The following is a 13914-nucleotide window of genomic DNA, read 5'->3' as shown; positions in this document are numbered from 1 at the left end:
TCTTAACCTCTCTTAGCCTCAATTTTCTCAACCCTAAATGAAGGTACTGAATACCTGATTTCTCATGTTCTGTCAAGTGCTAACCATCTTCGACTTCTCTGAATTCATCTGTGGGTGATATCTGAGATTGGATAACAAGAAAGCTTTTGCAGACAAACCCAGAGATAATTAAAGGGATCGTTGCATATGCAGATGATGATTGCAAGTACATCGCTTGAAGAAAAAAGTCTCTCAGGACCAACATCTGGCCCCCCAAAATGCTGACTGGTATACATATGCTTAAATGTGATAAAACCAATTTCTTCAATGCAGTCTTGTTCCTAATACTAAGATCTTCTTAGTAGACTAGAATATCATCCACAGATAACGAGCGTGTTGTCCCCTTTCTTCTAATTGTATCAGTTAGGTTCCTCTGTGAAATGAAGCATCCCAGCTTAGTGGCTACAACAACAATCAACTATCCAGCAGGTGGCCGCCAGTACAAGAGCAAAGTCCATAAAAAGAATTGCCCAGCTGAGCCCGACCAGCATTGCAGACTCACATAATTACACGCTAAGTAAATGGTTGTTATCTTTAGGGTGATTTGTTTTGCAGCAAAAACTGATACATAATCTTCATAATTTGTTTCTTTCCCATGTGTTATTGTCTTGGCTAGACAATCAGTACAATGTCAGCCATGATACTAACACACTTCCTCCTCTTTTGTCCTAACTCTGATTTCCTATTAGACATAATGTTTATTGTAGAGTTCTGAAAGATACTGTCTATCAAGTTAAGAAAGTTCCTTTCTATTTCTACTTTGCTAAGAGTTTTTGCATAAATTAAGAGCTAAAATAGGCACTGCTCTCATTCTGCTGTAGGCACTGAGCAGCGACCCCTTCCAGACAAATGGAAAACTTCTTCCCAGCCGACCACTTTGGGAACATATTGAGCAGGTGATGATGAGAGAGACAAGACTGAGACAAAGAAACATTTAAAGGATAAGACACAACAGCATATACAGTCAGATGATGAATACGAAAGATATAAGGTCAAGTTCAACAGACCTCCAGAGGGGAACATGCGTGTGACTTTCAAAAGGGAAGGAAGGGAGGGAGGGAGGGAGGGGAGAGAGGAAAGGAAGGAAGAAAGAAAGGAAAGAAAAGAAAAGAGGGAAGGAAGGGAGGGAGGAAGGAAAGAAAAGAAAACAAGTAATTCCATGAGAAGAAGGCAATATAAGGGTGGAAAACGGCAAAATGTACTTGACGGGTGTGCATCAAGGCTATATCACACGTTCACCTCGCTGTTTTTTCTTCCTGGGCACAGGAAGAAAGGCTACACTTGCCAGCCTCCCTCGAAGCCCTGTCTCTGCCTACTGACCAATGAAATGTGCAGGGGGGTAACATGAGCCACTGCCAAACCTGGCCTTTGAAAACACCCAGTGAGATGTTCCAGGGTTTCCATGGAAACTTCTACGGATGGCATGGCAACAAGCACAGTTTCCAGATGGCACAGCATAGGACAGCAGCAGTCCCTGACCACGGCTTGAACTTGGATGTAGCTCAGAAACTCCATCCAGGCCTTGCTGGACTGTGTTATGCCGCTGAGATACAGGGTCATTTGTTACAGCAGCTAACATCAATCATCTTAACGAATACAAAGAGCTGTGATGGGGTGCGTTCAAAGAATCTAACAACTGGAATATCCCGGTGAATTCCTTAGAGACCAGTCACCCTATGCTAGACCCACTGGCCTGCAATTCTAGCCTTCAACTTCCATTGTCAAAGACAGCCTTCATTTCTGGAGCTAAGGAAGAAAGAACCTTATTGATTTTCCTGTGAAGAGGGAGGGACCTGTGGTAATAAACCTACTTCCACCAAGGCTGTTGAATAAAGGGGGCCTGAAAGAGATGCTAAATAGTGTTTCAAAGGAAAAGTTAGAAAACAGACTGAGGCATTCTCTTCCCAAGCAGACTGCGGAGTTAGCGCCTAGGTAACGGGATCCAGGCCTCCTGTGGTTTCAACACAATCTCAAACCAACCGCCGCAACAATCCAGCAGGGAGAGACAGACAAGGCCACCCAGGGACGCACACTGTCCTTTGGGAGATTTCATAGTGTTCAATTCCCACTTCATCCCCTTAACTTTCCTTTGAAGTTACTTTTTATTTTATATTAGAGTCGAGTTGATTTACAAGGTTGTGTCAGTTTCAGGTGTACGGCAAAGGGTAAAGTTATACATGTACATGTATCCATTCCTTTTCAGATTCTTTTCCCATATAGGTTATTACAGAATATTGAGCCGAGTTCCCTGTGCTGTACCGTAGGTCCTTGTTGCTTATCCATTTTACATATAGTCGTGTGTATCTGTCAATCCCAAACACCTAATTTATCCCTCCCCTCCACATTTCCCCTTTGGTAACCATAAATTTGTTTTTGAAGTCTGTTTCCATTTTGTAAATAAGTTCATTTGTATCATTTTCTTTTAAGATTCCACATATAAGGGACTTAGCTCGGGAAAACAAGGACTTAAAATAGTTGAATCGAAGGTAGTACCCTGCTGCTACTTGTATTTTAAAACAATGCTGATGATCTTTCTTTTTTTGTTTGGTTTTGGTTTGGTTTGACTTTTACTGGGCTATAGGGGATGCGCTGGGAAATATCTCTGCAAGTGATGCCCTGCTAGGGAAATGTCCATTCTAATCTGCCTGGGAGAGCTTTCGGAGCTTTTTCTTTTTCTTGGAGCTGCTGCTCTCGCTGGTAGCAGCCTCTTCAGGTCCACTGCTGAGAGGCTCCTCCTTGGAAGAGACGTTCCTCTTTTTCTTGGGGACCCTCTTGTTTCCTGACTCTTCGGGGTCGCTAACTGGTTCCTCTCTGGGGAAAGATTTCTTCCTCTTGGTGAGACGCCCACTGCCAGCTGCCTCTTGAAGATTACTACTAACCAGCTCCTCCCTGGAAAACGATTTCTTTCTGGGGGGCTTGGAGAAGGAGACGGATGGGTCTTCCATTCCATTCTCCCGAGGAGCTCCCTGGCGATTTTGCTTTTGCTCCTTTTTGGGTCTTGCACTTGTCCCCTCACATTCTTCTGGGGTCTCGCTGCTGTTTTCTGAGGATGCCAGGTCAATCGCAGCCAGCCTTTTCTTTTCCTTCTTCAAGCGTTTCTTCTCCTGTTTCTCCAGCTTCCTCTGCCTGAACCATTGCCTCCTTCGTGACATCCAGATTCTTTCGTGGAATCTCTCCAGAGTCTCGTAGAAGGGCAGCCGCTCCTCAACTTGTTCTCGAAACTTCTCCCCAAATACACTGGTGGGTACCTCAGAGAAGCAGTCGGTTTGTTTTGTTTGCCAGGTATCAGGAGATGCGGCCTTTGTTCTTGACAGCTGCTCGGCCAATGAAGTTAGAGGGGAGAGTGAGTCCATGTTTTGGGGTGTCACCCCTTGTCGTAGGGCTCTGGAAACTTGGTCCCTTTGCTGGGCCCAGGGAATGATGATCTTTCTTCAGCAACGTTCCTTTCTTCCCTAAAAGCTACAATATAAAGTGGCATTGTACAACAGGAAGTCTAAGTGGGGTGGCACATGGCATTCTTTACCTTCTGATCTTAGCACTTTCAAGTGAGCTATTGCATACTGTATCAATCCCCTTAACTTCAGCAGGGAGAATAACACAAGCAAGACACATCAAAACTGACCCCACCCCAAAGGGAGATCATAATTAATTCCACTGAAGATATTAAGTCAATCCAAAAAAAAAAAAAATCGGGGACGGTCAACAATTAGGCACATTTGTCTCCTGACGCCAGGAAATAGAAATTCAGCAACGGCCACACCCTCAGAGGGTTCTTACAGCACCTGAGAGCTTCGTATTTAGAAGACAATATTACTCCACAGCAAAATAAGGTTCTGGGGGTTCAGAAGTTCAAGAGTAATTGTCACAGCCCATCAGGCCTCGGATATCAGTTCTCAAGGCCTTCAGACGTAATACATCGAGAACCCATGAACCTTCAGGCCCAGAATTTTTCACATCTGCACCAGACCGCTGTAACTACAGCCACCCCGTTCTAATAACACCTCAAAAATGTGTTTCTTGGTCAAACCATCCCAACTCACCCAAGGTCACACAGCCAGCACACAGTAGGGTCAAGACTTTATCCCAAGCCGTCCAATGTCACAGTTACTCTCTCTCATAATCCATACAGTGTAACACAATATAGGAACACACAATATCATGCGCTAATATTCTATCACTAATCATATAATACAGCGGAGTGATAGACTACAGTAAGGCAAGGATCACACCTGATTTTATGTCCATGCCCCTTCCACCGAGGAATCCTTCTCATTTTCTCTTCACCAGCTCTTTCTTGTTCAAATACAGATTTTTATTAACTGGACACGTCTCAGGGCTGAGGAGAATAGAGCATAAGCTATAGCCATAAATGATATTCCTTCCAGGGGCAATTTTATGATTCCCTGGACCGCCATCACTCTGCCCATAACTGTGCTAACACACACACACCCACACACACACATACACACCACACACACACACACACACACACCACACACACACACACACACACCACACACCACACAACACACACACACACCACACACACACACATACACCACACACACACATACACCACACACACACACACACCACACACACACACCACAAAACACACACACACACCACACATACACACACATACACCACACACACACACACCACACACACACACCACACCACACACACACACACACCGCACACACACACACCACAACACACACACACACCACACACACACACCACACACACACACCACACACACACACACCACACCACACACACACACACACACCACACATACACACCACACACACCACACACACACACACACCACACCACACACACACACACACACCACACATACACACCACACATACACACCACACACACACACACACCACACACACACACACACACACACACACACACCCCACACAATTTTCCTAGTCCCGGGTAATTCTGGCCTTCTTGCCAATACTTAAACTGGACGACAAGCAGGTCCTTCGGTTGAAAGCTAGTAGACAGAAACAAGATGACAGCTAAGCCTGGACTGCAGTCGGTGCTCAGAATCAAAGCCGGAGAGAAACAGTAGCTTAAGAGCGGTTCCACTGGCAGCGGGTGGAAAAAGTCAAGGAGCCGTAAGGTAGCCACGTGGGGTCTTTACTTCCAGCCCAACTTGCCTAATCCCACCACGTTTAACATTAAAATTCAGGTTCCAAACCTCTCCCAGAGGAAAGACCCGGAGCTCTTAATTGACTCAATGGACGGAACCACAATACCTTCAACGCATTCTAAAGTGGAAACTCAGGCACAGGTTTTGGTAAAAAGAATAGTAACACGATTCAATTCGATAAAGATTGACTGAGTACCCCTAAGTGCCAAGTACTGGGTATATGGCGTAACAGGTAAGAAGGGAAATCAGACCTTGTTCCAGTACTCACGAAGGTCACAGGGGAATGAGGAGACCTTGTCCCAGCTAAGTATGTTAGGGTGTGCTGCTCTTTCTACGCGTGGTAGTGGTGTACAAGCAGCACAGAAATGCAGCACAGAACACCGCTGGCAGGGGATCACGGCAGCAAAATGGGAGTATTGGACAAGAAGACCCTTGTCAAGAGGGAAAAAGAGGCAGAAGGCAACTCATTTTACCTTCCCACTTTGCAACAAGCAAAAACATGGTCAGTTAAAAGAGAAGGAGATTTTGTAGAACCTTAGTGAGTCAGGGTGTTCAAGAGCTAACCAAACTGAGTCAAGTGAGAATTTTTAGAGCCTTTTTTCCCTGCTTTTACAAATAATTTCTGGAGACTATCTTCTGGTCTCAGTAAAAACAGCCCAGTGACCTTAGCTGACACTCTCCTCTCTGACAAAGGACCCACACCCCCAAATTTTCGGAGCCATTCTCCTGACTTTCAACAGTGATTCAGTTAGGGCTCTGGGGGTGTCAGCAACAGACACTGACCCTGAATGACTTAGGCAGACTTTGTCGAATTTCTTGGAGGACACCAGGTGGCTACAGCTCCCTGGTTTAAGAGAAAAGCTTAAAAAAACAGGTCTCAGAAAGAACGGAAACCAGGGCAGCTGGTGACAGCTCATCCGTTGCACAGATAAAATGGATGTGCTCATCGTGTCTTGTCCAACCTCGCGGCCACTCAGTCCGGATTCAACGTCCCAGCAGAGAGCGCTGATTGACTGACCAGGTGATGTCCCCAGAGCACGGCCAGTGCACGTAGGGCACCTTAATTTGCAGCCCATCCACGATGCTCGTGATGAGAGGAAGGAAGACCCCAGAAGGAAGTCAAGACGTTGCACGAAAAGAAGCAGATACGGACGTGGGGTGGCCCAAACTTAACGGTGTTCTCGCCATGTAGTTTGTGCACACAAAGGTAGAGAAGATTGGGTTACACAGATGTCACCCAACAAGAGGGGTAGGGGGTGAGAGGACACCTTTTGGGGGTGTCTGCTCAGCTCATAGCCCATCCCTGAGAAAGACTCTTCAGAGGTTTGGACTCCAGCAGCTAAGCCTGTGTTAGGTGACCCTTTCTCCCCCACCAGCCTACATCTAGCCAAACTGATTGGACCGGAGCAATGTCTGACCCACGGAAAGCCAGCCCACGGGATAGCAAAGAGCCAATCAGATTTTCTTTTGATCAACTGAGTTTAAAGAATAAGATTGAGGGACTTCCCTGGCGGTCCAGTGGTTAGGACTCCAGGCTTCCGCTGCAGGGGGTGCGGGTTCCATCCCTGGTCGGGGAACTAAGATCCCGCAAGCCACGCGGCCCAGCCAAAATGAATGGACGAATGAATGAAAATAAAGAGTAAGATTGAGAGATAAGACAATATTGAGGACAGAACCCTGAAGTGAGTCTCTTGGAATTCCTTCCTCTGAGGTCTTTAGAAATACCTTTGGCTTTGATCTTCCTGTAGCTCAGTCATTGCGTGGACCTCCGAATTTCATGCACTAACCTAGCGTCCTCCCAATAAACTACCGTTTTTTTACTCACATCTAGTTTTCTGTTCTTCCCAAAGCAATAGGCCCTGTCTAGTCCAAGATAAAACATTTCACCCAGACCTCAGCTAATAAGACAGATGCCACAAGACGTGATGTTTCTCTTTGCCACAAAAAACCAACTCAACCAACTGACAGAACCAAAATGCTTTTAATCTGCTCTTTAAACGGAAGCAAATTAAAAATCCAAAATGCCAAGATAGGAATGTTTGAACTTTACCCCTCAGAACCTCAATAGTTGGTCAGTATTAACTACAGTTGGAAGAATAGAAGAGTCCCAATACCAAAAACATAATAATTTTGTCTCAGCGTAGGAAGAGAAAAAAATTTAGATTCTTGGAAAAAAATAAAGGGATTTTCTTGAGAAAGAAAAATCAGGTGAAGGAAGAGTTAACTAACTTAGCTTAAAGACTCTTCAGAATTCGTTCTCATAAGGAAAGGGGTGGATTGAGCGAGAGTGAGAAAATCTGCGCCATAAATCAGGATATAACTGCATGATTTGGCTACATCCAAGTGGCTCCGTTTTCTCCGAATAATTTTTTTAAAAATTATGGTAAGATCAGTTTTGAGTTTGAATCTTTTCACAATCCATTCGGACGCCTTTAAGTGAAAGTGAAATATACTGTACTCTTAAAAAGAAGGAGATACATATCCAGGTTTGATTCAAAAGCCAGTGAGAAGTAAAGTGCGCAGCCGATGAAGACATAAATTATCGTTTGTGTGGAGCTGATGAGAGCCTGCTTCTAACAGGGCTGGCGTTAAATCAGGATTGCAGTATAATGCTGTCCTGCACCTGACTACAAGTATCCAGACAGATTTTCCCAGAGAACACTCAGCAGTCCACACATAATAGGGTGCCATCCACCAACGACTACAGATTTGGGTGGAGAGGAAGATTCTGCTTTACGATGCTTTTTGCAAATCATTTCTCGCCATTTGAGCCTGACCGATGCAAATGAGCCTGACTCTGTTCCGGTCTCCCATGGAGTTGCATATCTGTGAGGAAGACCAGCTTTACACATGTCTACTTCCTGGAAGACCGGTCCCAGCTGGCATTCGAGCCCGAGAATTAAGGTAGATGTTATTATTATCATTTCCAAAAGGCAATCCTGGAAACAGGCTGGCGTTTTCTCAAAGAGTTAAACACAGAATTACCTTATGAACGGGCAGTTCTTCTCCTAGGTATGTACTCCACCCCCCTAAAAAAGGAAGGCAGGGACTCCCGCAGATCCTAGCACACAGGTGTTTACAGCAGCGCTATTTCCAATAGCCAGAAGCTGGAGGTGGCCCACATGTCCATCGGCTGATGAACGGGTAAACACGTTGAGGTGTATCCTTCTCAACAGACTATCATTCGGCCACACAAGGGATGACAGACTCACCCATGTGAATGAACCTCAAAAACACTCTGCCGAGAGAAAGAAGCCAGACACCAAAGGCCACGTGCTGCATAGTTCTGTTTATATGAAACACCCAGAAAAGGTAAACCCACAGAGATGGAAAGCAGATGGGTGATTCCCGAGGGCAGGGGTGGAAAACTGGGAAGCAACTGCTTACAACGTTTTGTAACTAGAGATGCTGGAGGCGCAGCCTTGCGAATGGGCCAAACGCCACTGCGTTGTTCCCTTTAAAATGGTTAATTTTACATCACGTGAATTTCAACTCAGTGAAAGGTGATAACAATTTGCCTTACCCCCGAAAGTCAAACCTTTGCCATTTTTATAATACATAGGCTCATGCTGTCAAACTTGCCTTCTTTAAACACCTTTGGAGCCCCTACTCCCCAGACGTTAACGCAAACACGTCACGCTTTAATTACAAGGTACCAAAGTAGGTGACGGAGTTACATATCCAATCAATGTCAACAGAAAAACCAGGGCGAAATTTCACAGCCACTTTTAAACTCAAGGTTGGTAACAGCAACCCTTATACAGAAAAAAACTGAACTGATGTCTCAAATGCTTCTTTAGTGTTCTAGAAAGAGAAGACAAGGGCATGTACTTCTCACCGTCACAAAGAAAGGTACGGGGAGAATTCGCTTATTTCCTCTTAGTTCTACAGCTATGTAAAGGGAATATGCATCTTGACACACTTTGTTGTATAAAACAATAAAATAAAATACCATAATAATGGGCTTCCCTGGTGGCGCAGTGGTTGAGAATCCGCCTGCCGATGCAGGAGACGTGGGTTCGTGCCCCGGTCCGGGAAGATCCCACATGCCGCGGAGCGGCTGGGCCCGTGAGCGCTGGCCACTGAGCCTGCGCGTCCGGAGCCTGTGCTCCGCAACGGGAGAGGCCACAACAGTGAGAGGCCCGCATACCGCAAAAAAAAAAAAAAAAAATACCATAATAACGATGGTGAAAACGATGCCAGTCATACGAACCTAAACGACAGCTTCCGCCGACTAAGTGCTTGTGAGGCAGGCGCTGTGCTACGTGGCCCCCCACACGCCTCGTTTCTTCAAACCTTCCTCTAAACCTGTCCTCCGGGTGACGCGACATCTACCTGTCACACCCCCGAGACCCACTTCTTAGGGATCCACTTCTCCCGCACCCTGTCCACGCCGTCCGGGTGGGGCTGACTCCACCCCCGGCTCCTTCCAGGTACGGCGAGTCAGAACCCACTTCCAGCACGTTGCTTGGAGTTGTGAGAACAGACATCTTTCCCAGGGGGGGTTGTCTGGGGCCAGGAGGGAAGCCTAGAATTGATGGAGGCCCCCCTACCACACCCAGGAGAGAAGCCACCTCAGGGTGGCACCAGCCCAGGATCCACGGTGCCCAGAGGCTGGCAGAGGTTGTGTCCTGATGGCAGCAGGGGGGCCCCCCCAAGAGGCAGCTGTGCCTGAAGCCGGCCCTGCCCTGCACTCAGCAGTTACGCCAACCAGTCATTTTCCTTCGTGCTGCTAAGCTGCGATCTCAGGGTTGACTGGAGCTGGCCGGGACAGGGAGGGCGCCTCTACCTCATCTCAGCAAAGCGGCCCATCGGCCTGGTCTAGGCGAGCATGAACACTTAACAGAAATACGGGGAGGCAGGGTGGTAAAGCAGGGAAAACGACTCCCAGAGAAAGACGTCAGCTCAAAAGATGGCCAGGCATCCAAACCGCTTCCTTACTCTGACCCCTGAGCAAATCAGCGACCCCAGGTGGGGAGCCGGCCTCCCCAGATACGACCCGTGCTGTCCGTACTTGCTCCCACCCTCAGTTCCAAAGCGACACGAGCTGGGAACTTTTCTTTACAACCTCTTCTTGCTATTTCTTCCCCCCACCCCCAGTGTGAAAGACCAGCCACTGAGACATATGCCTCACAAAGAAACAGGGTTCAGCGGCTCAGGAGCAAAGAACGCGAGGGACGCGAAGAGAGAACGCGTCTTGGGCCCTGTGTCATTTCGATGCTTCAAGAGGCAGCTGCTAAAATGGAGCTGGGAGGGAGGGAGCTGAGAGTGACGCCCTGGAGAGAGAGAAGAAGGAGGGTGCAGGATGGCGCAGGGAGAGCCTCCGACCACAACAACGCAGACCTGGAAGAGGCTCGCCCAGCCCAGCGCGGGGCTCTGGAGCAAAGATGCCTGGGAGACAAGTCCAGCCTGGGGCAGGGATGGCCAGAGCCCAGACAGAGTCCGTGTGGTCCACAGTCGATGGCTGGGGGCTCCCTGGGGAGAAAGTGGCCTCAGCTCAGCTCTGCAGCCCGGAGGGACCGTGAGGGTGGGTGGTAGCAGCTGGAGGCTGTCACACACTGTCCTCCTTGCAGCCACGAGCAAGTCTTTCCTGAAGGGAGATGCCTAATGTGGGCGTGGAGCTCTGCCCCGGGGACGCCAGCTACAACCAGCAAATGGGATTTTCCACCTGCACATGCCTTTTGAAAATGGTCACTGGAAAGCAAAATAGATCGTATTTTAATGTAGAGGAGTTACACAGCCTCCCTGCCTTGAACACGGCCCGTTCTCGGACATTTCCTAGGGCACAGCTGTCTTCACAACACACAGCAGAACCTTCTGAGGAATGTGGTTTGGCGGCTCAGGCTCTAAGGCGCGAGGAACGAAGCTTTCACCTTGACTCCAGCGCCCTGCACACGGCTGTCTCGTGGAAACACAAGAAAGACTGTCTTTATTTCATAGCTGAATACCTGCCTCAACTAGCAGGCAGCTGTTTCAATAAGCAGTTGCATTTGAAGGATTTCTCCTGCAATGCCACAAATAAAACACAGCAGCTCATCGTTTCAAGGGTAAAAGATACTCCGCTGGAAGATGGGAAACCTGCGGTCTAGTGGAGGCCACCCTGCCTCGCATCAAACTGAAAAACTGCGCAGCCGAAGAAACAATCCACAGAGTGAAAAGGCAGCCTACAGAATGGGAGAAAATACCTGCAAAGCCATATATCTGACAAGCGGTTAATTTCCGTAGGATATTAAAAAATTCCCACAATTCAACAACGAGAAAAAGAGAATAGCTTGATTTTTTTTTAATGGGCATAGGACTTGAATAGACATTTCTCCAAAGAAAGTATACAAATGACCAACAAGCATATGAAAAGATGCGCGACATCAATAATCATCAGGGAAAAAGGCAAATCAGGGCTTCCCTGGTGGCGCAGTGGTTGAGAGTCCGCCTGCCGATGCGGGGGACGCGGGTTTGTGCCCCGGTCCGGGAGGATCCCACGTGCCGCGGAGCGGCTGGGCCCGTGAGCCGTGGCCGCTGAGCCTGTGCGTCTGGAGCCTGTGCTCCGCAGCGGGAGAGGCCACAACAGTGAGAGGCCCGCGTACCGCAACAACAACAAAAAAGGCAAATCAAAACCACAGTGAGGTACCACCTCACATCTGATAGGATTTTTTTCAAACAACACACTCAGGAAATAGCAAACGTTGACAAGCATGTGGAGAAATGGGAACCCTTGTGCGCTGTTGGTTCGATGTAAAATGGTGCAATTGCTATGGAAGACAGTATGGCGGTTCCTCAAAACATTAGGAATAGAATTACCATATCACCCAGCAATTCCACTTCTGGATATATTGCCAAAAGAAGTGAAAACAGGATCTTGAAGAGATCTTTGCACCTCTACGTTCATTGCAGCTTTATTCACAATAGCCAAGAGGCAGAAGCAACCCAGACGTCCACCACTGATGGATGGATGGATGGATAAAGAAAATGAGGTACACACATACAGTGGAATATTATGCAGCCTTTAAAAAGAGGGAAATCCCATCCTATGCTACAACATGGATGAACCTTTAGGACATCCCACTAAGTGAAGTAAGATAGTCACAAAACCGACAAATACTGCATGATTCTACTTATACGGGGCTTTAAGTAGTCAAAGTCTCAGAATTAAAAGTAGAAGGGTGGTTGCCAGGGTCTGGGGGGACGGAAAAGGGAACGTTGCTGTTCAATGGGCATAGATTTTTAGTTTCACAAGATGAAAAATTCTAGAAACCTGTTGCACAACTTACCTCTCGTTAACACTACTGTGCTGTAGACTTTAAAATGGCTAAGATGGTCAATTTTAGGGTACGAGGTGGTTTTTTTTTGTACCACACAAAAAAAAAGAACTAAAGAAAATGTATTGGCTCCTATGACAGACTATTGCAATGTGGGCAGACTGGATCTTGGGCTCAAAGCAACATCATCAGGACAGAGTCTCTCTCTACTTCTTCGTGTTGACGCCAGGTTCAGGAGGTGGTGTTTGGGAGTCCAGACCCCCTCATCCTTCTGCTTATAAGCTCCATGGAAAGAAAATCTTTTTCCAAACTGTTCACACAAAAGCTCATGGTTGGGTTGAAAAAAAAAAAAAAAGCTCATGGTTGCCTCTCACTGGCAAGACTTGGGTGACATGCCCGAGCCTTAATCACAGTGTCCAGAGGGATGAAGTCATCGGAGTGTCCAAGCCCAGGACACGTGGCCCCACGGGGAGCAGGGAAGGGCGTGACCCTCACCCTGAACAACGCGGGCCGAGCGCGGGGAGGACGGTCCCTGTGACCCGTGACACAGTAGGGGGGCGCCTGCCAGACAAAGGAAGACTAGACACTGGACAGGATAAAAGCTGTCAAGGTTCCCCTCAGCTGTGAATGTCAACAGAGGACAAGCAGTGACATGACGGTAACTCCCTGGACAGACATTTGCAGCACTCAAGGGGTGTTTGTGACACCACGGCAACACTGGAGATCGTTCCGATAGAACGGTAAGTGAAAAAGTAGACCATTAAAGTGCATCATTTTACTTTTTTTCATTTTTATTCTATACTGGAGTAGAGTTGGTTTGCAATGTTGTGTTAGTTTCAGGTGGACAGCAAAGTGATTCAGTTATAATATAACTGAATATAATATAAATATAATATATATAATATAAATATATATAATATAAATAATATATATTATAATATAATATATATAATATAATATAATATATAATATAATATATATTATAATATAAATATATATACTTTTATAATATAAATATATATTATATATAATATAATATATAATATAAATATATATACTATAATATAAATATATATAATATATATAATATATATTATAATATATAATATAATATTAATATAATATAAATATAATATAATATTATAATATAATATGTATATAATATAATAATATAATATATATATATACTTTTTCAGATTCTTTTCCCATTTAGGTTATTACAGAATATTGAGTAGAGTTCCCTGTGCTATACAGCAGGTCCTTGTTGATCATCTATTTTATATATAGTAGTGAGTATATGCTAATCCCAAACTCCTAAAAAAGTGCCTCATGTTCGGTGAAAAGGCACGTGTGCACAGGTGTGGACTGGTACCGATGGTCCAATAATATCTACAGTTTACCTACCGTGCCCCAGGTATTATGCAAGCTGTGTTCCATACACTC

The 13914-nt window shown here is 46.1% G+C and overlaps 1 protein-coding gene and 1 pseudogene across 3 annotated transcripts in view; both read right to left on the bottom strand.

The window, feature by feature from the left end:
* TMEM132B (transmembrane protein 132B) overlaps positions 1 to 13914 on the bottom strand; it is a 383413-nt gene that overhangs the window by 111151 nt on the left and 258348 nt on the right. The window lies entirely within an intron of this gene.
* Positions 2676 to 3392, bottom strand: LOC136792737 (nucleolar protein 56 pseudogene; annotated as a pseudogene).

The sequence above is a fragment of the Kogia breviceps genome, chromosome 15, assembly GCF_026419965.1.
Source record: "Kogia breviceps isolate mKogBre1 chromosome 15, mKogBre1 haplotype 1, whole genome shotgun sequence".
In the NCBI taxonomy this organism is placed as follows: domain Eukaryota; kingdom Metazoa; phylum Chordata; class Mammalia; order Artiodactyla; family Physeteridae; genus Kogia; species Kogia breviceps.
This window is presented reverse-complemented; position numbering and strand designations above follow the sequence as displayed.